The sequence below is a fragment of the Mus caroli genome, chromosome 13 (genome assembly GCF_900094665.2).
Source record: "Mus caroli chromosome 13, CAROLI_EIJ_v1.1, whole genome shotgun sequence".
NCBI lineage: Eukaryota > Metazoa > Chordata > Mammalia > Rodentia > Muridae > Mus > Mus caroli.
Window position 1 is genome coordinate 7,655,762 of NC_034582.1, and position 23,054 is coordinate 7,678,815.

At 40.2% G+C, this 23,054-nt stretch overlaps 1 pseudogene; it reads left to right on the top strand.

Moving 5' to 3' along the window:
- Positions 1-20,412: 20,412 nt before the first annotated feature.
- LOC110308277 lies at positions 20,413-22,785 on the top strand (annotated as a pseudogene).
- Positions 22,786-23,054: the final 269 nt, after the last annotated feature.

Genomic DNA, 23,054 nt, shown 5'->3' on the forward strand with positions numbered 1-23,054 from the left:
CTCCCATCAGGAATCTGCATGTCCAAACACTGAAGGTCCTTGTCCCCATTTGTTTTTTGATTGATCAATAAAGAGCCAAAGGCCAATGGTTGGGCAGGTAGACTGAGGCAGGACCTTTAGATTTACATGAAAGAAAGGAAGACAGAAAATCACCAGGACTTGGAGGAGAAGGATGGGAGCTGCAGAAGAGAAAGCTAACCAACCATGTAAGAATTTGGGGAGCTGGCCAGTGGCCACTTCTCCGATTGGGCTAGAGTAACAGGAGAAGGCTTAGGAGTTTCTGGAATACCAGGTCATTTGCTAGCAGGAAAAGGTTTAGGAGTGCCCAGTCTTTGAACTAGTCATAGCTGGTAAAAAAAAAATTACTGGTGTGTGTGTGTGTGTGTGTGTGTATGTGTGTGTGTGTAGAGTGTTTCATGTGCCAATCCAGATAGCTCTTGGGTGGGTGCACATGTGTGACCCACTGAGAGCCAAAGCAGTGTAGCTAAAATTCGATGCTACACACTTTCCTTCAAATGTGCACAATGATACTATCTTAGTTACTGTTCTATTGCTATATACCGTGACCAAGGCAACTCATAAAAGAAAGGATTTAATTGTGTGTTTACATCCTGATGCACAGGGAGAGAAAGACAGAGACAGAGACAGAGAAACTGACTGTACCTGACTTGGACTTTTGAAACTTCAAACCATAGTGACACACTTCCTCCAAAAAGGTTCCATGCACTGTCATAAGGCCACACCACCTAGTCCTTTTCAGGTAATGCTACTCTCTTATGATTAAGCATTCAAATAAATGAGCCTATGGAGGTCATTGCTTTTCAAGAAACTTAAGGAGAAAACAAGATAATCTGTACACATAATATTTAGAGAATAATGTGCAAAGGAGACCCTAAGAGAAATAGTATTCCTTTCCTTTGGGTAGGTTTTGCCTGTGGCAGGTACATCTGCATCACTATCTACTGGAGCAATATGAATACAGATTTAAGCACTAAAGTCATCACTAATGTATCATTTCATAGTATTTTAATTCAGGAGTCTTCATGATTGGAACTGCTTCACCTACTCCAGCTTTCTTAGGGCTAATGTTCATCCGTTAATTAATAAGTCAACACTTTTGTTTGGGAGGAGAATTTGCTTCCTAGATACTCATGAAGGGATGTGTGAGGCCCCGGTAACTTACAGCTAATTTAAGACAGCTCCCTTCTTGTCTGCTTTCATCTGGGAACTTCTTTTAGCTCTGATGGGCACCTGAATCTCCTGTCACAATGGACTCTCCTATTCCTATTGCTGAATCCTTTCTTGGCTTCAGAATTCTTCGACTTCCTTTTTCTGTAGGAGTTTTGCACACAAAAAATGGATTTCTCTGTGGATGATGACCAATAGGTATATATGTGGCCTATCTGGACCAGGATCATCTTTCTATTATCAGGTCTTGACATTAGTGGCATTCTCTATATCAATATCTCTATATAGTGTAGCATGTTCTGTGTCCCAGGGATCAGGATGCAGACTTTGCTTTTGTGGGAAAGTGAGGATGAATGAGCAGGCAGGGTGCACTGGGCTCATTAAAAGTGAACATTCATTTGCTTGTCTTAATGTGAGAATGCAAATATCAGATATGTAAAAGTCATTGAAGAAGTTACAGAAAGAAATAAGAATTAGATGCAGGAGAAATTTGCCACTTGGGTCTTAGAAAGAAGATCCACTATACTACACAAAGTCACATCAGGTTCACTAAGCTATGATCTGGTAAGAGAATCAGGAAAGTAAAAGACCAGATCACAGATCTTATGGGGGTTTTAGCATGGAGTTCAAGGCAACTTGGGGTGACTCAAGTAATTGTGGTAGGTTTGGGGCTACATGTGGTCTTTCACGGACTGATACCTATCTCTGAAGTATTTCAGATTTCTTTTTTCATTTGTGAAAATTAGGTAAATGGACTATCAAGACTACAGACTCAAAACTGTTAGTATAAAAAATATGAGGTATTCTTAGGTGATTTGATACTTTCAGTAATCACCTTGCCCCATAAGCGTGATTCTTTCTCTAGTTTTAAAGGCCCTGGACCATCTGAGCATCAACAATGCAGAAAATATACTTAATAAAGTATGTCACTTGAGAAATGGAAACCAAATAAACAAATATAAACCTGAAAAACTACGTGGTCAACTCTAATAAATCCTGTCCACAAGTATGGCTATCTATCATTGACTGCATTATTCTTCCACTTTAACCTGGACCAATGTCTGAGAGGGTCCAGGCTATACCTTGAAGTTCATGCCTACACATGTTCTCAGGTGGATATGGGGTTTTCTAATACAATAGTTCTCATATATATATATACACACATATATATGTAATGTGTGTACATATATTAACATATATATGTATATATGTGTATATATATATGTGTACATGTATGTGTATGTTTGTATATATGTATATGTGTGTATATATACATATATACACACAGAGATAGATAGGCAGGCAGGCAGGCAGACTGACTTGCATTAGGACAGATAGAGACAGAAAGAGATCTAATAGATGATAGATGTAGATGATATAGATTACTAAATATAACTTTTTCAGTCCATATAATGTTAGTTTTACGTATGTTTTCAGGACTGACTGTTTGACACTGGACAGTCAATTGTTGTGCCTCTCCCTGGGGAAGACTATCTCTCTGCAATTCAGCTTTGCTCAGTTACCTAAGAGTTCTTTGTGAAGACTTGAGACTTCTTAGGCTTTTCCCTGTCTACTTTGGCATGTCCATTGTCATCCCTGTTCAACTCATGTTTGGGAAGCCATCTTGGTGAGACTTTACAGGTGTAGCTTATTCTGTTATGAGGAGACAAAGTCTCACAGAAAACTGCCTGATCACCTGCTTCTTGAAATTTCAAACTGAATAATGGAGAATGGACACACTAGGGTGTGTCTTAAGTCATTCCTCAGGTATGGCACACACTGAAGAGTCACAAACATCCCTAATATTTGACACTGCCCTCTCTTGTTCCTATTCAGGATTCTTGCGGCTCCAAAGAATATTCTCCAAAGCACATTTAAAGTCCTCCAAACTTGAATGCAACCTCCTTATTCAGACATTCATGTTTAAATGTATTTTTATGTAATAAGCTCTTGGCAGTACAACAAACACTTCATTTTAAAATGAGGATATCAGCATGATGACCCAAAGTAACATAATTTCTGGCCTCTTCAACTATAAAATTAGCTAGGTAATGACATACTTTGAGCTGATTGGTTTTTTTTTTTTCCTTGCTGAGACATCTGCTGTCATTTGAAAACTTTCCAGTACGAATATCTGCAACAGACGGGAACTGCATGGAGGATGTCAGGCTAGCCTATGCTGTAAGTAATGTTTTCTTTTTAAGGACAAGGATTTCTGCAGGAAAGAACCTCTGGAAGTGGCCTCAGGCAGAGGTCAGGATTGACAACCGAAAGGAGCCTTGGCATCCATAAGAGGCGCTGCCTCTCATGATGTATTGGCTGTGGTTGCTACTCCACATTGCCCAAGTGCTCATATAGAATGTGATTAAACACTGGCTGAGACTCTCGGGATGCCAGCTGGACATGATGCGACACCTTTATTAATCTTGAGAAACATTCTCACTTCCATCCAATTACAAACTTTTTGGAAAAGCCCTGCTGCCATGTGTCTGTATAGCTTCCAACTGATACTGCCAGCTGGCAGGTCTCCATTCATTAACTGGTCCAAGACTGTCAGAACAACTCTGGTTTTCATTAACTAGTCTATTTCAGAATAACTTGGTTGTGCTGTAATTTCTTTGGGTAAATAATGTCAGCAACTGTACAGGTTGCTGATTGCAAGTGATAGAGAAAAGCTAGGACTCCAGAAGGGTTTGCAGAACTCATGGAACCAGAAGATGGTTGGCTTCTCTGTGATGTTTTACCAAAAGAGTCAGTTCCTAGCATCTTGGTCAGTGACAATGTCACAGTCATCAGCTGAGTACAATGTCAGAGCAACAGGGTAACATGGCATTTGCAAGCATAAATGTCAGTCTTTTGGACAGCAGTACATGAACCACTGTATGTAGCTACAGATGCCTTAGGAATGGAAGGAAAACACCTGCCCTGTGAGATCCTATTATCTTGAGTATGATAAGGAAGCATATGCCTCAATCCAAGTACCTGGAAGACAGGGGCAGAAGACCAGCCTGGAATAAATTGTACAAAACTGTCTCAAAATACAAGAAGATAAAGCAAATCTCAGAGCATATCAAGGCCTCACATAGCTAAATAGATCATTAAATTAAGAAGTTGTATAACAGTTGATTGGACAATTGATTATTAAAGAATAAAAGAAAGAAGTCTCACAAACTAGCACTTAGTGGAGCCTTTAAGATAAAGAACTATTTTGATTATAAGAATGAAGGACTCTGCCCCCTCTTCCCCTCCACCTCCCCTCTCCCATCCAGGTCCCTTCCTTTCTCTCTGCCTCCCATGATTATTTCATTCCCTCTTCTGGGTGGGCCTGGCACAAATTCATTTGTGCTTTCCTTCTTGTTTAAGTTCTTAGGGTCTATGGAGTGTATCATGGGTATGCTGTACTTTTGGCTAATTTTCATTTACCAGTGAGTCCATACCATGCATGTCCTTTGGGGTCTGGATTAACTCACTCAGGATGATATATTCTAATTCTATCCATTTGCCTGCAAAGACAGGAGAGAAGCCCAGAAAGCCATGAGAATGAGTAGAAATATGCAGCTGCCAGGTTAGGGGAGAGAAGGGGGGACTTTTAGAAGGTCCCAGAGACCTGGGATGGGAGAAGATTCCCAGGACTCCATGTAGGTACCTTATCTGAAGTGCCAAACAGTAAGGCTAAGGAACCTGAAGAGACCACCTGCAGTAGTGAAACATGGTCCCCAATAGAGAAATAGGAACACCAACTCACCTTCAAAAATTTCAACCCATAATTGTTCCTATCTGAAAGAAATACTGGAACAAAAATGGAGCAGAGACTGGAGGAATGAATGAATCAGTGTCAGGCCCAACTTGGGATCAATCCCATGGGCACACACCAAACCCTGCCACTATTACTGATGCCATGTTGTATGTGCAGACAAGAACCTAGTGTGGCTGTCCTCTGAGAAGCTCTACCAGCAGCTGACTGAAACTGATGCAGATACTTACAATCAAACATTGGACTGTAGTCAGGGACTATGGAAGAGTTAGGTGGAGGATTGAAGGAACTGAAAGAGATGGCAACCCCATAGGAAGACCAACAATGTCAACTTACCTGAACACAGTCTCCCAGAGACTGAGCCACCAACCAAAGAGCATACATGGGCTAATCTGAAGGCCCTGGCACATATGAAGCAAAGGATAGTCTTGTCTGGTCTCATTGAGAAAGGATGTGCCTAATCTTATAGAAACTTGTTGCTCCAGGGTAGGGAAATGCAGGAGGGCGGTTGCCCTTTAAGAGCCAAAGGGGAGGGAGTTGTAGAAAAAACTCTGCAAGGGGGAGGGGAATCAGAAGGGGGCAACATTTGTGATATAAATAAATAGAATAATTAATTTTAGAAAATGAAGGAGTATCAGTTAGGGCAGAAACAAATACATGTATGGGTTCATGAAGATCTCTGTACCTGTGTATTGGGGAAGGGATGTATGTGCACATCTGTGTACAGGTACCCTCAAAAGCAAGACGAGGGTATTAAAATTTTTGGAGCTGAGGTTACAGGCATTTGTGAACCACCTCACATGGGTGATGAGGACAGAATCCTGTAATCATAATTAAATAGTGAGTATTCTTAACTGATGAACCACCTCTCTAGTCCAAGGTCACCATAGAAATCAACAGGGGTTATTAAGAATTTGAAGCAGGGACCTCTTGATCTGTAATATTCTGACACTGAGCTATAAATCCATCTTTGTTGGGGCTGGCCTGCGGCTCTCATGTCCAGGTTCGAGCCTGGAAGGCATCTTGGAACTGGAAGAGAAGAGGGAATCTAGGTGGGTTAAGAAATAATGGAACCAAGACAACTAGTCTGCTCAAGATTCAAAGTTTTAATGGCAGACATGCTTTATAAAGGAGAGGGGAAAGTCCATTCCCACCAAATCATCCTTGGAGCCCAGCTGCAGGTGACTACCTGTAGGCTCTGGAACAGCTAGACCGACTCCCAGCAGGTAGCAGCAGCGGGCAGTGGCTGAACAATAGAGTGATCTAGGGAGGCAGGCTCCACCCTAAGTAATCTCCTTAGTGACAACAAAGTCAAGGTCTGGCTCAGCCTGCTTCAGGCTTGTTGGAGGCTACATCTCCTCCCTGTTATTAATATTTTAAAAAAGCTGGACTGAGACATAAAATATATTTATGCTCTACAGTTCTGCCTGAATTCTTTGAGCCTAGTGAAGAAACCTGTCTCAGTGGAATTCCCTAACTTTTCTCATGGTAAACCCTTATTTGGTTAAAACTGTCCTTACTGTCCTAGTAAACATTTTGCAGACCAGCCCTGAGCTGTTGACTCTGTCTTTTGTAATGCTTAATTAGTTACTGAATAGTTAACTTCCTTGCTGAATTCCCACTGAATTCCAAGTTGTCAGCTTCAAGGTCTTTCTAGGACATTGGAACACTGGCGAAGGCTAAACTATATCAGAATTCAATCTTAAAAGGCACTTATAAGATAATACTAAAGGAGAGCACATGGATCTATACACCAGACTAACTCGGGGATAGGGTAAGAATGTACGGGTTAATGAGAAAGCCAAAGTTCCAGTAGGTGAGTTTCCATGAAACTCTTTGCCTCGTGAGTGCTTCTAGGCCTCTCGGCCTGCCAAGCAAACTTTACTGGAGTGTGCATAGCATTCTCTCTCATTCTTATATTTCTGCCGAAGTTTCGGAATATCCCGCCTTATCATAGCTATAGATCTTAGGAGTGCTTTAAAGATGAGTGGAAACACAATGATTTACTAATAAATTAATGCCAATAATAATAGGAAGTAGGATAATATATTGAACCCAATCCAGGGGATTCAATGTACTTAGGTTATTTTTAAATCTCTGGCGAATTCATCAATGTTCCAAGTGTCCAAGTAACTATTGCTAATATCTGAAATTTCTGCCTTTCTAGCCTTAATATATGCTATGCCCTGCCCTATTGTTAAGACTACTACTTTTAAGACATTAACCTTTGCCTCCAATTCTTACATGGCTCTGCAATGTATTATTAATAAACCACAGCCTCTTGGCAGGTACCTCTGTCTAGATTAATATGATTCCAAGATCTGGGTGCCCGTCTAGACTGTCTGGCCCTCATAGCAAACCTTAATCCCAAATCAGACCAAAAGCCACAATATGTACTGGAATGCTACTTAAGTGAAGACAATAACTGCCATCTGTGTGTTGTTGGGGGCAGGGATGCACACCTGCTGCAGTCAGGCTGAAGGGCATTGACTGACCTGCTTGAAAAACAAAGTCCAGACAGTGAAAGGCAACAGTACAAAAGCTTCTTTTGGGGAAGTCCAGGTACTCCATTCAATTGCAAATTAGCAACAATCAAGCTTAGACTTAGAGCTCCAGGTGTGGGGGAGGTGACCTTGAGAATCACAGAAAGGCTGCAATCTTTCTGGGAGAGGAGGCTGTGTTCTAATTTAAGTAATTAAGAATATTTTGCTATCTTCCCTGGGATACTCTAATACTGGAATTATTACTAGACTAGTCCAAGATTGAGTTAGAATAACTAGTCACATGAGAGAAAAAGAAGAATCACTAATGTTTCTAAGTCAGATTACACAGTCTCTGATGTTCTTTTTACCATAAGGTTAAAAGCTTGAAGCAAGGAAGCATCACTTGTCCAAACTAGAATAATGACAAGCAAGGATGGGTCTAAAACATGTACCCAAATTAGCTTTCTTGTCACTAAAGTCAGGGCACTTACCTGTCAGCCTGTCACACGAATTAGCCATCATGCTTCTGCAGCGTTCTGTGGAGAGAACCTATGCTTTTCCCTTTCCTAATAAGGTACCTGTTCTGGATCAAGCCATATGCCAATAAGTAGATCCTTTAAAGATACTATAAGGCATTTATTAAATTCTCTGACATCCAAATTTCAAAATTCTAAAATAAAAGTATGATTTAAATAATGTGCACGGGGATGCACTAAATAATATGCACGGGGATATAATTTCCCCCCTTCTTTGTCTTTTAAGAATCTAGTTTTAAAGTTTCACAATACCTTGTCCTTGAGAATTAATAATTTGTTGACAAAACNTCTCAAATATTTGACTGTTATAGTCAGTATTAATGTAACATGGGCAGTGACTAATTGCACTTTCAATTGTTTCTCTTAAAGAGCNGTTGTAACTAGAAAGCTTGAAAAGTTATTAATAGTCACATGTGTATAATTTATTTATTTATTAAATCAGAAATTAGAGCACTTACTTGCAGCAATTTATTAAGTATAAGTCCTCAAGATTTAGCAGTATTATGAGGAAACAAGTAGTAACTGAGGACACTAAGAGCAAAGAATTTAACATGCACAATTTCCAAGAATACTAAAATATTATCTTAAACCATAACTGTTTTGAATATATAAAGAATAAGATTATATATCCAATCTATATTATATGTAGGACCTATAGACTGCCTGAGATATAAATCCAGCATGGCATTACTTTAAGATGTCCAGGTAATCTAGAACAATTTATTAAATTTCCATAGACAGACTTCTAAAAAGGACAGCATTTTTTCTTATGAGTTATATATGCATAAGCAATTGCAAATTTGAGAATTAATAGCATCTGAGGGGTGAAAAATCTTAAGCAATTGTGAGCTCTGAGATATAATATTGACTATTAATATACAAATTATGGTTTGATTGTTCAGCATTTTAAAACACCATCTATAGCACAGAACTTAATTATCTGTGCTGAAGCAGGAGGAAGCTCAAAAGAATAAGCATGTGATCCAATTCACATCTACTTACTTCCCATAGAGGGGTTGTTTTTAAACACAATAATTGGGATGCATGCATGCATGAATTTATAGAAGATACAAAATCATGCATAAAAACAATTTTTAACTCATCTATTATTATTTAAAATGATTGTATGCAATAGATCAAATATTAATATTCCATAATAACCAAATTAATTGCTGTTTGGAACAAGGAACAGACACTTAGTCAGGTTTTTAAGACACTAAGTCAGGTTTTTATAGTTATCCCAAACTATATGAATTTATCTTATAATTTTTTGTTAGCACCACAGCAGCTTAATAGGATGCTGAAACCATGCTATGAGGTGAATGCCACCTCGGCCTCGCCCTTGAGAAGCATTAGCTAATAAAATAATTTCCACTTAGAAAACAATATACACTGAAAGATTCAAACTTCTTGATTACAGCTCACTAGAAGCAAAACTCTTTACAATTATCAGAATGTAAAGGAAAAAAAAACAAACTTTTAAATCTATAATAACTTTAAATAAAGTAGGCAAGTCAGATTGTAATGCCTTTATAAATTCTACACCCTGATTGACCTTTTTTATAAACTTAGAATTTAAACTTTATTTAGGACAACATCTGCAAAGATGCTCTTACAGCTAAAAGTAATTCTCTCCTGAAGGCAGGGAGGGGAGAGGTTCTCAGAACTTCCCTAGTCACAGTTTGTGAAACAAAGGAGATTTCGTGCCAACTTCCCTGAGGCTGCTCTGAACTTGCATTAACTCGAACATAAAAAAATTTCCAAACCAAGCATTTTGGCCCTCCTGTAATGAGGACAGATTTTAGAACTACTAAGTTTCATATGCAATATTAGACCATAACTATAACTTTGGGAAAGCAAAACTCAATTTCAAAACAATTTATCAACTAAAGAATCAACATTAAAACTTCACTATCACATTGTGAGATTTGGCTGCCAATTTATACCTATGAATGCATGACAGTGCAAGCTTTAATGCTTCCTTAAAGAGACCTTGCTTTAAATCTTATCTTAATCTTACTTTCTAGGATAAGAATCACATTAAATATTATCTCATCTGGAAGTGTCTTAGGAGGCCCAGTTTTTTGGCCTACTTATGCCACATGTTTGAAAAGACTCCTGAGTTGCCAATTTAAGGCTAACCTTCTGTTATCAATGTAACAATTATTTAATCCTAACCAATAACTTATGAGCTGATTGTGAAGACATGCAGAGCACATTACCAGTAAAAAACCAAATAAAGCAGCTACACTTAGACCAATCAGAGAACTTTAATTTTTCTAGCTATAATTATAAAATAAGTACTTTGTCATTTACTAAACACAATAATAATGTAGAGAATTTTCTTAGGAGAAAACCATCTATCAGCTATTTCTGCCCCAAAACCATGAGGCTGCCACTCTTGGCTTTGGTATACCAGCAGAGAAAATTTTAGTCATCTTTTATCTTCCAACATGAAAACACAGAACATTCATTCATTCAGACTAGACACAAACATACATGAATTGAACACATGGACAGACCGGTGCACCAGACATTAGACAAGACCTTAGACAAAAACACAAAGAGGGCAGAGAACTTCTGCTGTAAAGCCCAGAGAGAACAAAGCAGGACGTCACCTAAAATTTCTCTCTGCTTCTGGGACATTTTCCTCCTGCCTGATGCAGTTTCTGACTGCGGCCAATTCACCTGAATATAAAATCCCTTCTACAAAACCCTTTTATTTCTCTTGCCTAAAAAAGCAGCTTCTGGAAGCTGCGGCTGCCTGCCTGCCTGCCTGTTGAGTTCCTAGTTCCCGATAACTCATTGCTGAACCTAAGTGAATCCAGCATGAGGGTTTAGCGCTGTTCCAGCTTAGCCCGTACCACACCTTCTCCGATATGAATTTTCTTTAATTCTTTTCTTCTTCCATGGAGCTCCAAACCAGCAGTGCTTCTTCCAAATGTCCTCTGCCATTCCCAGGTCCCTCGTTGGTTCACCAAATTGTTGGGGCTGGCCTGCGATTCTTCCATGCCTGGAAGGCATCTTGGAACTGGAAGAGAAGAGGGAATCTAGGTGGGTTGAGAAATAATGGAACCAAGACAACTAGTCTGCTCAAGGTTCAAATTTTTAATGGCAGACATGCTTTATAAAGGAGAGGGGAAAGCCCATTCCCACCAAATCATCCTTGGAGCCCAGCTTCAGGTGACCATGTATAGGCTCCGGAATAGCTAGGCCAACTCCCAGCAGGTAGCAGCAGTGGCAGTGGCTGAACAATAGAGTGATCTAGGGAGGCAGCTCCACCCTAAGTAATCTCCTTAGTGACAACAAAGTCAAGGTCTGGCTCAGTCTGCTTCAGGCTTGTTGGAGGCTACACATCTTCAGATGACTATCATTCTTTCAAATATTATCATGAATTCCATTCATGTATTGATTTAAGAGTGCTTACTTTATGTGATCTTAAACCTAGCTATTTACAAATATTTAACTTATCAATTTATATAATAAGACAAATACATAATAGGTTAACCAAACAGCATACTTTTTTGTGATAATTTCATTGTTTAAGCAAATAATACAGTTGATAACACTATTGTGCAAATAATACAATGGATTTACATACTTGAAATACCTGTGGGGTTTTTTGTTTTTGTTTTTGTTTTGTTTGTTTTTTGCTTAATAAATACAGCAAAGTTTCCACTCATGCTTCGAAAACACTCACAATGTGCTGTTTTGGTATTTGTATGGGAAAGGGAAATCTGGATTTGTACTTGTTGGTGACCAGAATCATTGTGAGCTCTTCAAGGCTTTCAAAATAAAAATCAGAAACCTCTTTCTCATTTGCATTAAAAAATCTACTGATGAGAACTGTAGAATTGGTTCAGTGATTGAAAGTATGTTCTGCTCTTCCAGAGGACCCAGGTTTAAATGCCAGCACCCATGTCACAGGTTCACAGCCACTAATAACTCCAGCTCCAGGGGATCTAACATACTCTTCTGGCACTGGTGCACACATGCACATCACACACACACACACACACATACACAAAGCTTTTTTTTTTTAAATATAATGGTTGTCCTGGGTTGTGAAGATTTTTTTTCACCATGATCTATGTTATATCTTGTAACTAGCCATTGGAAAGTAAGCCACTGGCTCACTGAGTTTCACAAAATTTCCACACTGACATGTTTGATAAAAGACACAAATGAGGATATCTGTTAATCTCACTGGAAAAGCTTTTCAACTTCACAGTGATGAATACAGTTTTTTTGAATAGGCTATTTTTTATTTGAATGCTTAAGTGTTCTCAGTTTCTTGTCTTCAAACTATTAGCCATATTTGAACACTAATAATTGGTCTGTCCAACATTCTTTCAAGTGAAAATGGTAAGCATGAGAAACAAACACAGGCACAATTTGTAGCTTACCTTTATTAGCAATGTCCCTGTAGTTGGTATGATGCCTTAGCTAAGTGTCCTTCCCTTATACTAGCAAAAGCATGTAGAAAGTGGCTTGCAGAGTGGCTTAGCTGTCAAGAGTGCTCATTTCCCTTACTGAGAACCTGAGTTTAGTTCCCAGTATCCATGTCAGGCCGCACACAGCCACCTACAACCCTACCTCCAGTGGACCTGCTGGTGTCCTCTTCTGACTTTATGGGCCCCTGCACCAATGTGCACATACCCATATGGAAACATATCATCAAAATTAAAAGTAATTCTTTTAATAACTACTTTTCAAAGTGTGTACAAATATTTTGACAGCATACATGTCTGTACAACCTGCAGTCAATGTCCACAAAGACCAGAAAATGACATCTCCCAGAACTAGAAGTACAGCCAGTTATTAGCTGCCATGTTGGTGCTGGAAATGAAATCTAGGTCCTCTCCAAAAGCATAAAGTGCTTTTAACCATTGAGCCACCTCTCTCCCTCCTAAAAGTTAGTCTTAAAGAAATAACATGCTTTTAAAAACATGCATTCATGCATCATGATATATAATAAAATTAACAATTTCTACTGTTTGAGCAGTGCATCAAGTAATTCTAGGTTCTTTTGTCTATATCTGGAGATTTATGATGAGAAAAAAGATACACTGGCTTGTTGTGGAGTGGATGCCAAGCTAATACTTTAACTCCATAGTAGACAGGTGTTTTAAGTTCTGATGCAAACATAACAAATTGCCAAGTTTTGCATGGCCACTGAAGGGACACAGTTCCTGCCCCTGGAGCAGAGCCAGAAGAGTGTGGCCCTCCATCAGTGTTGATGATAGCTAAGTGTAAGGCTTTTTGTATAGTAATGTATATATTTTTACTTTATTTTCTTCCTTTGGTAAATTTTCTCACTGCCAAAGTTATTGGGACGTGTTCTCTCTGCCAAGATTAATGACTCCATGATAATTAGAACCAGCACGCGTCTGGGAGAACAACGGCAACTGCACTATTGAGCCAGTTTGTCAGAAAGATACAAAGGCAGACAGTTTCTGAGTTCAAGATCAACCTCATATAGAGTAAATTTCAGTCTAGACATGCTGAGAGTGGTGCTCTCAAAGCAAGTTCCCAACCATTTAGCTTATTGTTTGTGCTTACCAAGGCAGGCAGAGCTCTGAATTCATTTGCTATGTTTATTCATTTGCTGTCTTTTCCAGGAATCTAGGGGTCAAGGTCATAAAATGCTGATTTGTGGATAACCAAAAAGGAACCTGGGGTAATGATTCAATTGATATGCAAATAAAAGACTGGGTTTTGGTCTGTAAGAGTTGAGATATCTAGAGGGGCTGCTAGAGAGCAATCGAGCAGAAGACAGAGTTGTCAGTTTTCACCTATCACTGACTTCCAGTCATTCTTCTATCTCTTCCAGACACTCTTTCTTCACCCCCCTCCCAAATGGAGGCTGGTCCTTGGCAACCAAAGGCCAAGGTTTTGATCCTTTAGGCACCTCCACACAAAAGGGTCTTGGTTATATAGTACTGCTACTCTACATAATATATAAACTAGAAGGAAAGAAGGGGAAAAGCAAACACTGAGAGCAATCACTTTGCACTTCCTGCCAAACTCTGTGACTCCATGATCCTACTCTTTTGAAAGGCTACTCTGTTTCTCTCAGGGCACACCACAGTGAGATATACTGAGTTGGGGTTTGATCAAACCCATTCTTGATAATCATCAAAAATTAAGATTAAGTGACTAGGGAGTTGGTAGAGCACCGGCTTAGCAAATATGAAATCCTGAGTTTGTTCCAAAGCATTAATTGGGTATTTTGGGGCATGCCTATAATCCTAACACAGCACTCCACAGTTGAAATCAATAGGATCAAAACTTCAAGGACAAGTATACAGTAACTATACAGTAAATCTGAAGACAGCCTAGGCCCCACAAAGCCTTTTCTTAAGCAGGAATAACAACCACAAAAATGAGGAAGGTCACAGATTTCAAACATTGTTAGTGAATACAGGAGCCCATTACTGCTTAATGATACCTCACTGAGGAAGAAATACCCTGGAGTTTAGAAAGGGAAATCCTTGGAGAGCACTTCTTGCCTACGAATAGCTGTTACATCCTACTTACAGTATGAAAACACCTAAAGGACACTGTTTATGAAGGAGCCAAGAGACACATGGGCTCAAGGCCAAAGAAAGCTCAAAGAACAGTCTTCATATGCCCCATCCTACAGGAGTCAGGATCAGTATTACATTAAAACATAATGATAAACCTGGTGTATATTGTCTTCCAGGGATGCCTGCCTATACCTTGCAAGCAGGTCCAGCCTTTTAACATTTGACACCAATTATCTAAAACCTTTCTGCTTGGAAACTGCATTCTCAGCCTCTTTTGAGCAATTTTACAATTTTGTGTTCACTGATGCCCATCACTATTGCAGGCCATACATAACACGTAGGCTACACATGGGACACGACCTGTAGGGCTGATGATGTTCATCTGCATGTATGGGTGACTACCTAAGAGACTACTGTCTCTAGATCCTTAACTATCAGGCTATTACTGCACTATATCACATGATTAAAATTTCTAGCTTGGCTCATTCCTACCCCAACTCCTGTTGCTGTCTCTGAGGCTATGGAGATGATCTCCCAGATTTGAGAACAAAAACTACACCTCTCCACTGGTAAGGTTTATCACGCAGAGACCCAGACTGGAATCTTTACAAGGATAAAAGAAACTGTCTCAGACACTGATGACAGTTGTTGTCAATATTCTTCTTTATTGGGAGTCTTTCCAAAGAGGTAGAAATGACTACAAATCTTCCTAGACCACTTACTACAACTATCCTACAAAGTAAAACTAAGATACTAGTACCTTCAAAATAATTGGGGTTAGCTATGAGATTTTCACTATCTCAAACCGAGCTTCACACTGTCTCTTTCCCATTGACTCAATTAATCCATCTCTAGAGACCCACAACTTAACTGTGAAGTTCAGGGCACGTCACTGCTGCTGAATATATTAATGGCATAAAGGAATCAAAGCCAAAATTAGCATGAAATTAGTATCCCACCACTCACCAACATCGGGGAAAACTGCCTGCACTGATGAGAAAGCCTGTTGATCAGAGAGCCAACTCTGGCAAAAATGTTTTCTTTCTTGGTGCTTTCAATGTTGTGTCGTCAGAAATCCTGTGCTATTTAAAAAGATATATACATATATATGGAGCAGGAAATGATGGTGTCAGTCACCATGATGCTTAAGAAATAAAAAGATGAGCTACAATCTGGTATATATTCACTTAAAATGCCAAGTAGTTTATTGAATTTAATTTTTAAAATTGTGTGCATGTAAGTTCAGTACTTGCAGAGGACAGAAGGTATCTTAGAGCTGGAGTTACAAGTTGTTGTAAGCTACCTGATATGGGTACTAGGGAACTGAATGTATGTGTTCTTAACTGTGGAAGCATTTCTCCAGCCCCCGAGTAGTCTTTTAAGTTGACCTTTTATGCTCATCTTTAGAGTCCCTGGGCATGCTAGGACTGTTAGATTTTAATGCAACTATTTGAGGAAACATCAGGTAAAACTATGCATTGAAATAAACTTTGAATAAACTGCTAGAAACAAAGGAAATAATAAAGACCCCGCTTAGAAATAGTCAATGCTTATAACAAGTCTATGCTGTCCATTAGTGACTAGAAATCAGGTAATGGGATAAGCTTGACCTTTCTAGGTCTATAACATACCAGGGATACTGCAAACACAAATTAGCAGATATAGAAAATGCATATACTTCATGGTAAGCAAAAATTTAAATGCTAGTAGAACCAACTTTGTATTGGCCCCCGTTTCTCCCGTTTCCCCCCATACCTTTTCATGTGTGTTCTTTACAAGAATTAAAAAAGACTGGATTTCTCCAGTAACTTCTTGAGTACGTGGCATTTCCCATAATCATTGCAACATTGTTGGGGTTTTGAGTTTGTTTCCTTCTGCTTTGATTCTTCTCTGAGGGCGATGCCCTTGGAGGGTGTTGGGTATCTACGTGCTGGTAACATAGTCAGGCCCAGTCACTTGGGGTTCTGTGGCTCATAGGTGCATTCTTTTTTACTTCAGTGTCTCACAAATTATCCAACTGTTGAATAAAACTTTAAATATGTTAATACTAGCTTTTTCTAATAAGATAACAAATGTTACATCTTAAAAAAAAAAAAAGAAAGAAAGAAACAAGACTGTTTCATTGCATTGTGAAGAATACTTAGTACTTCAGAAAAGAACTAAAAATCCATGCTAAACATGCATGGTCCTGGACAAGGTAACTTATCTAAGACATATTCAATAACCATAGAACACAAGAGAATAACAAATGACTGTATACAATATGACCCTAGACTTTATATGCTTGAAATAAAAATCAAAGGGCTTAGAGAGATGCCTCAGAGGTTAAGAGAATGCACTGCTCTTGCAGTGGACCCAAATTCAATTCTCAATCATAATGGCTGTTTTTTTGTCAACTTGACACAAACTGGAGTTATTATAGAGAAAGGAGTTTCAGTTGAGAAAATGCCTCAATGAGATCCTGCTGTAAGGCATTTTCTCAATTAGTGACCAAGGGTGGGAGGGCCCATTGTGGGTGGTGCCATCCCTGGGCTGGTAGTCTTGGTTTCTATAAGAAAGCAAGCCAGTAAGTAACATCCTTCTGTCACCTCTGCATAAGCTCCTGATTCCTGACCTGCTTGAGTTCCAGTCCTGACTTCCTTTGGTGATGCACAGCAATGTGGAAGTGTAAGCTGAATAAACCCTTTCCTCCTCAACTTGCTTTTTTTTTGTTGTTTTTTTTGTTTTGTTTTGTTTTGTTTTTGTTTTTGTTCTTGTTTGTTTTTGTTTTTATGAGACAGGGTTTCTCTGTATAGCCCTGGCTGTCCTGGAACTCACTTTGTAGACCAGGCTGGCCTCGAACTCAGAAATCCACCTGCCTCTGCCTCCCGAGTGCTGGGATTAAAGGCGTGTGCACCATGCCCGGCTTTCAACTTGCCTCTTGGTCATGTTTGTGCAGGCACAGAAACCCTGACTCATGACTCATCAACACTCATGACATTAGGCAACTCACAACAGCTTATAATTCTAGTTACAGGAATCTGTTGCTCTCTTCTGATCTCCCTATCAAAAAAATCAGTTACAGAAGAGCAAAGAGCTCAGACTCCTCTGTGTTCCAGAATATAAAGTTGCTGTACATCTGAGGGAAAGAAGAAGAAACTGGGTCCATTCTGGATCTCCTTGTTTTTGGCCTTACTTAATCACAACACACATTAGTTCTCTGATAAGTCATTTTGTTGATAGGCAGTCTGTTTGCAATCAGGCCAGAGGATTGAGGGCAAACCTTCAGGGTAACTGGGATGAATATGTAAATCACCTTGTTGGGATGAATATGGAAATCACCCTGTCAGGACCAAATCTGTGATTATGCAACTTACATAAAGGAGCAGAAGAAAGAAATTCTCCATATCTACAATCTTCCAATATGTAACTTTGTGTTAGTAATTGCCTCAGGTCCTATTTTGCCCCTGGAAAGAGCTAGGGAACAGCACAGAAAGTTTCTGTTAGATTTTGTTAGAGGGTCATCACATAGTAAGTCAATGGAAAAATGAGCAAGAAGGTAAGACTATAGGCCTGCTGGAGGAAGGGGACTTTGTGTTCAGTATGACAGAGAATAGTAGTAGTCCATTGATCTTTATTCTATCGAGACTGCATTATCACCTTGGAACATCACAGCCACCCAGGGCGATTGCCTGGCTTCAGCTTCAGTTGCTTGGATGAAATAACAGTATTTGTTACCAGGGATCATTGGCCACCAGCCCACAAGGGTGGAGGAAGCAGAAATGGCAAGCAGGATTCAGACAGCCTTGAGTATAAAAGAAGGACTTCCAGAGACAGCTTCAGTGAGACAGCTCTCTTTTACTGTCCCAGGGGTAGGGTATATAAGGGCTCTTAAGGGTATAGGTGGAAAGGGCTGACTGGTTATAACAGCACCTAATTATCATATGGACAAGAAACTAGAGAGGGACTAGTGTGCTGAGTCACAGAGCTCTCAACAGGCACATTTTTCAGATAGGATCGGGCATCTATGTTCAGAGACACTTCCCCAAGTAAGGTTAGAGAAAGGGAAGTCCTTCATTCGGCACAGAACTCAAAGAACTATCCAGACATGGTAGGCTACAACCTTAATAAAAGGGTTCTATAACATGTCCTAGATTCCAAAGACTTCCTTGATAATTCCTGAGCTAAAGGCTCAAAAGATCTTCTCAAAATTAATATTGTTTTATGTCTTATTTATATACTGTTCTCAATTTTATATCAACATATTATGTTCATATATAAGTAAGTATGCATGCATATATTTGTAAATTAATACATAGATGCATATGTGGTCAAATGCATATATGGTATACACATATCATATATATAAATGCATATATCTCTACATATACAGATAATATACACAGATATCTTAAGAATCATAAAAACTGGCACTTTATACAAAATTCCAGCCTCTATTCAATCCATTCATATATTTGTTCATTTACTAATCCGGCTATGAATTTATTCAACAAGTGTATATTAAGCTTCCTGTATAAATCATCAAGCACACTGACAATTTTGAAAAAATTAAGACTGGTGTGTAGGTTAAGGTGTGTCCCAAGTCCGCTCAGGGCTTGGCCACTGATAGAAGTCAGGTCTCCAGAGTTTCGACTGCACTTTCCCGACTCTGGTGCCGAATCCACTGGACCCCTCTCCAGGGATGGGAGAGTGCAGTCTGAAGTCCCCAGGGATAGTCAGGCCAGTTCTGGGGTCCCTGGGCCTGCACAGAGGCTAGGGCAGTCAGGTTCTCAGACTCTTAGACACCCATGCACCACTGGGAGCCTTGGAAGAGCTGAGAAGGGAGTGGGGGCCCACCAGCTGCATCTAGCCCAGGGCTGAAGGGGAAAATAGGGTAGCTCTGGCTGGGTCTTGCATGGAAGAGTCTTTAGCTTACTTGGTAGGCAGCTTGGCTTGAGAGAGGTTGAGGCTGGGAGCGCTGAGAGGCCTCCTATGGGAGATTAGATGAGACTCTTTAGACAAAGACCTGATCCATTGCTCCCCACAGCGGATCCCCATGAAAAGAGGCAGTCATGGTTTTAAGGCATTTATTGTCATGGCAGAGAGTGACAATGAGCAAAACCATACCCCCTAACCCCCTTGCTCAAGGCGATCTTGAGGTTAAATACCTTTTGCAGGGAGGAGTGTCTGGGAAGGGAAGTTTATTAGAAAAGCCCTTCAGACAGACCTTTAGGTGCCTCATTAAAATGGAGATCTATCTTGAGACTACCTGTGGTCATGTCCCCTACCTGTGAAGGGGCTTGAGGCATTGCTCTTATGCAAATGAATTACACAAAATTATGGAAAGCTACAGCCTTGTGTCAGGAGTCTGGTGTCCAGGAACATGGCAAAACACCTACCATTCCTTGCAGGCTTCTCCCCTGCGAATTCACATGCAGGTTCACCAGGGTTTCAAGCCTTAGCTCAACTAGAAACCAGGCTTCCTTTCACAGTCCCACACTGGTGTTTGTTCAAAAGGTGGTGTAACCCACTAAAATAGCAAAAGCAATGACTTCCCCAGAAGCAGGACTCAGAGGATATCAATCAACTGATGCCTAGGAACCCTTGTGCTTTCAGATGAAAGGAGGTCAGGGAATAACCATTGAGCATGCTACACTAAGCTGGATCACAAAGTGCAGTGTTCCAGTGGCAGGAGGAATGGCTCAGTGGCTTAAAGGACTGATTGCTCTTCATGGGACCTAGGTTTAATTTCCAGCACTGACATGAAAATGCACAACCAACTAATTCTCTAGTTCCAGGGGACCAGATACCCTCGTTTTGTCTTGGCATCCTCTCCATGTATGAAACTACATGCATGCAGGCACAAATAGTCATACACAGAAAATGAAAATAAACTAATCGCTTCGGGCTGACCGCGCCAGTTTGAATGAAAGCTCCGCAAGATGGCGGCGGCCAGGGCCAAGGCACGGGGCGGTGAGGCAGGAGCGCGGTGTCACCGGGCTCCAGGTCCGCTCCCGAGGCCCAAGGCCAGGCGAACCGCGAGACGCCGCCGCGCGGACACCCTGACGGCGCGACGCTCGCGGCCGTCTGCGGGCGGGAGGCGCGCCGGCTCCCAGCGAGCGAGGTCCGGAGCTCCGCGGGCCGCGGTCTTTGGCGACGAGTGTGCACGAGGTGCCTTATTCAAGGGGTGTGGAATATTATCTTGTAAAATGGAAAGGATGGCCAGATTCTACAAACACCTGGGAGCCCTTGAGAAACCTCAGGTGTCCACAGCTCCTGCGGCAGTTCTCTGATGACAAGAAGACTTACTTAGCTCAGGAAAGGAAATGCAAGGCTGTCAATTCAAAATCCTTGCAACCTGCAATTGCTGAGTATATTGTACAGAAAGCTAAGCAAAGAATAGCTCTGCAGAGATGGCAAGATTACCTCAACAGAAGAAAGAACCATAAAGGGATGATATTTGTTGAAAATACTGTTGACTTGGAGGGCCCACCTTTAGACTTCTACTACATTAACGAATACAGGCCAGCCCCTGGGATCAGCATAAACAGTGAAGCTACCTTTGGATGTTCATGTACAGACTGCTTCTTTGAGAAGTGCTGTCCTGCTGAAGCTGGAGTTGTTTTGGCTTATAATAAGAAGCAACAAATTAAAATCCAACCGGGCACTCCCATCTACGAATGCAACTCGAGGTGTCGCTGTGGACCTGATTGTCCCAATAGGATTGTACAAAAAGGCACGCAGTACTCACTGTGCATCTTTAGAACTAGCAATGGCTGTGGCTGGGGTGTAAAAACCCTTGTGAAGATTAAAAGAATGAGTTTTGTCATGGAATATGTTGGAGAGGTGATCACAAGTGAAGAGGCCGAGAGACGGGGACAGTTCTATGACAACAAAGGGATCACCTACCTCTTTGACCTGGACTACGAGTCTGATGAGTTCACAGTGGATGCAGCTCGATATGGAAACGTATCCCATTTTGTGAATCATAGTTGTGACCCAAATCTTCAGGTGTTTAGTGTTTTCATCGATAACCTTGATACTCGGCTGCCCAGGATAGCATTGTTCTCTACAAGAACCATAAACGCTGGAGAAGAGCTGACTTTTGACTATCAGATGAAAGGTTCGGGAGAAGTGTCTTCAGACTCCATTGACCACAGCCCTGCCAAAAAAAGGGTCAGAACCCAATGCAAATGTGGAGCCGAGACTTGCAGAGGTTACCTCAACTGAAGTGTCAGGAAACGGAGCTCACGATAGTTTTTGTTTTGTTTTTCTTCTAACAACTGAAAAAGTATTTCGGACTCCTTTCTATTACCTACGTATTGTATTATATGATGTTAATATACAGTTCATGGCTCAAGACATTGCCAAGTATATTACTGTTTATTCTGAAAAGGACTGCAGGGCACATAAACAGTAGATATTTGGTGGTTAAATGGAAAGTGAACTATGTATAAATCACCATTTGCTTACTTGAGAAGTCGGAATAGACAATTGTTCCCTTTAGTGTTTGAAAAGTGAGGCTACCACAGTTACTATGAAACCTTTTATCTTGACTCAAACAGATAATTCAATTTAGGCAAATGTATAAATTTTATTTTTTTACTATATTATTTCTGTTTAATACTCACTGATCAGAGACAAATAAGTGCTGGATTTTTTACTATATTTTCTACTTTTACATGAAAACATTGGCATCTTAATGCTATATTTCAGGTGTAAACAATGTGAAAGATCTACGTCTAGCTTGACCTTATTTTGAAGCAATAGATACCATTACAAAGGTTGTAGGTCTGAACCTGAAATCCTTAGAAGATTTTTTTTAGTTGCACAGAAGAAAAGTCCCTAATCACCTTCTCTAGAAGTCTATAGTGGCTGGCCATTGTGCTTCTTTGAACAGACAGAGTAGTGACTAGGAGGGCCCATTGGAGTGCCAGGCAGAGTGAGCCACTCAGCGAGTGGGAGGTCCGCACTGAGTATCTATCTCATCTGAACAGGACTGAGATCCGTGNGGGACACAAGCCCCGATGACAGTGTAATTCAGGTCACTTACCTGCAGGCACTTTTAATTACTGTCCACTGCATTTAAATCATTTTGTATTTTGTGCATGCCCTTTTAACAGATACTTGTTTTATACAAGAATTTTTTGATAGGATAAAACTTAGCTTGGCCAGAGTTATGTCTGATTGAATTTTTATTAACTTCTGGGGATTAGATGGGGTTTTTCCCTGTGTAGTAAAACCCAATAAAGAAAAACTTACTTGTATCTTTCTGGGTCTGGGAGTTCTAATCATGGTGTCCATTGTGAAGACAAAACAAATGCTGCAAATAAACCAAGCTTTTGGTTTCCAAAAAAAAAAAAAAAAAAAAAAAAAAGAAAATAAACTAATCATTGTTTAAAAGAAAGATAGATCTGAGCCCCAAACAGTTAAAGGATAAAGGTTTGGCATTTAATTAGAGTAAATGACTGTGTAAAATGGAATTGAATCAAAAGGGAAACCTTGGTTGAACTTGATAGTGTTCAAGTTTGACTGTAATGTTAGCTACATAATTAGCAATGTGTCAAGAAAGGTGGAGTGGGCC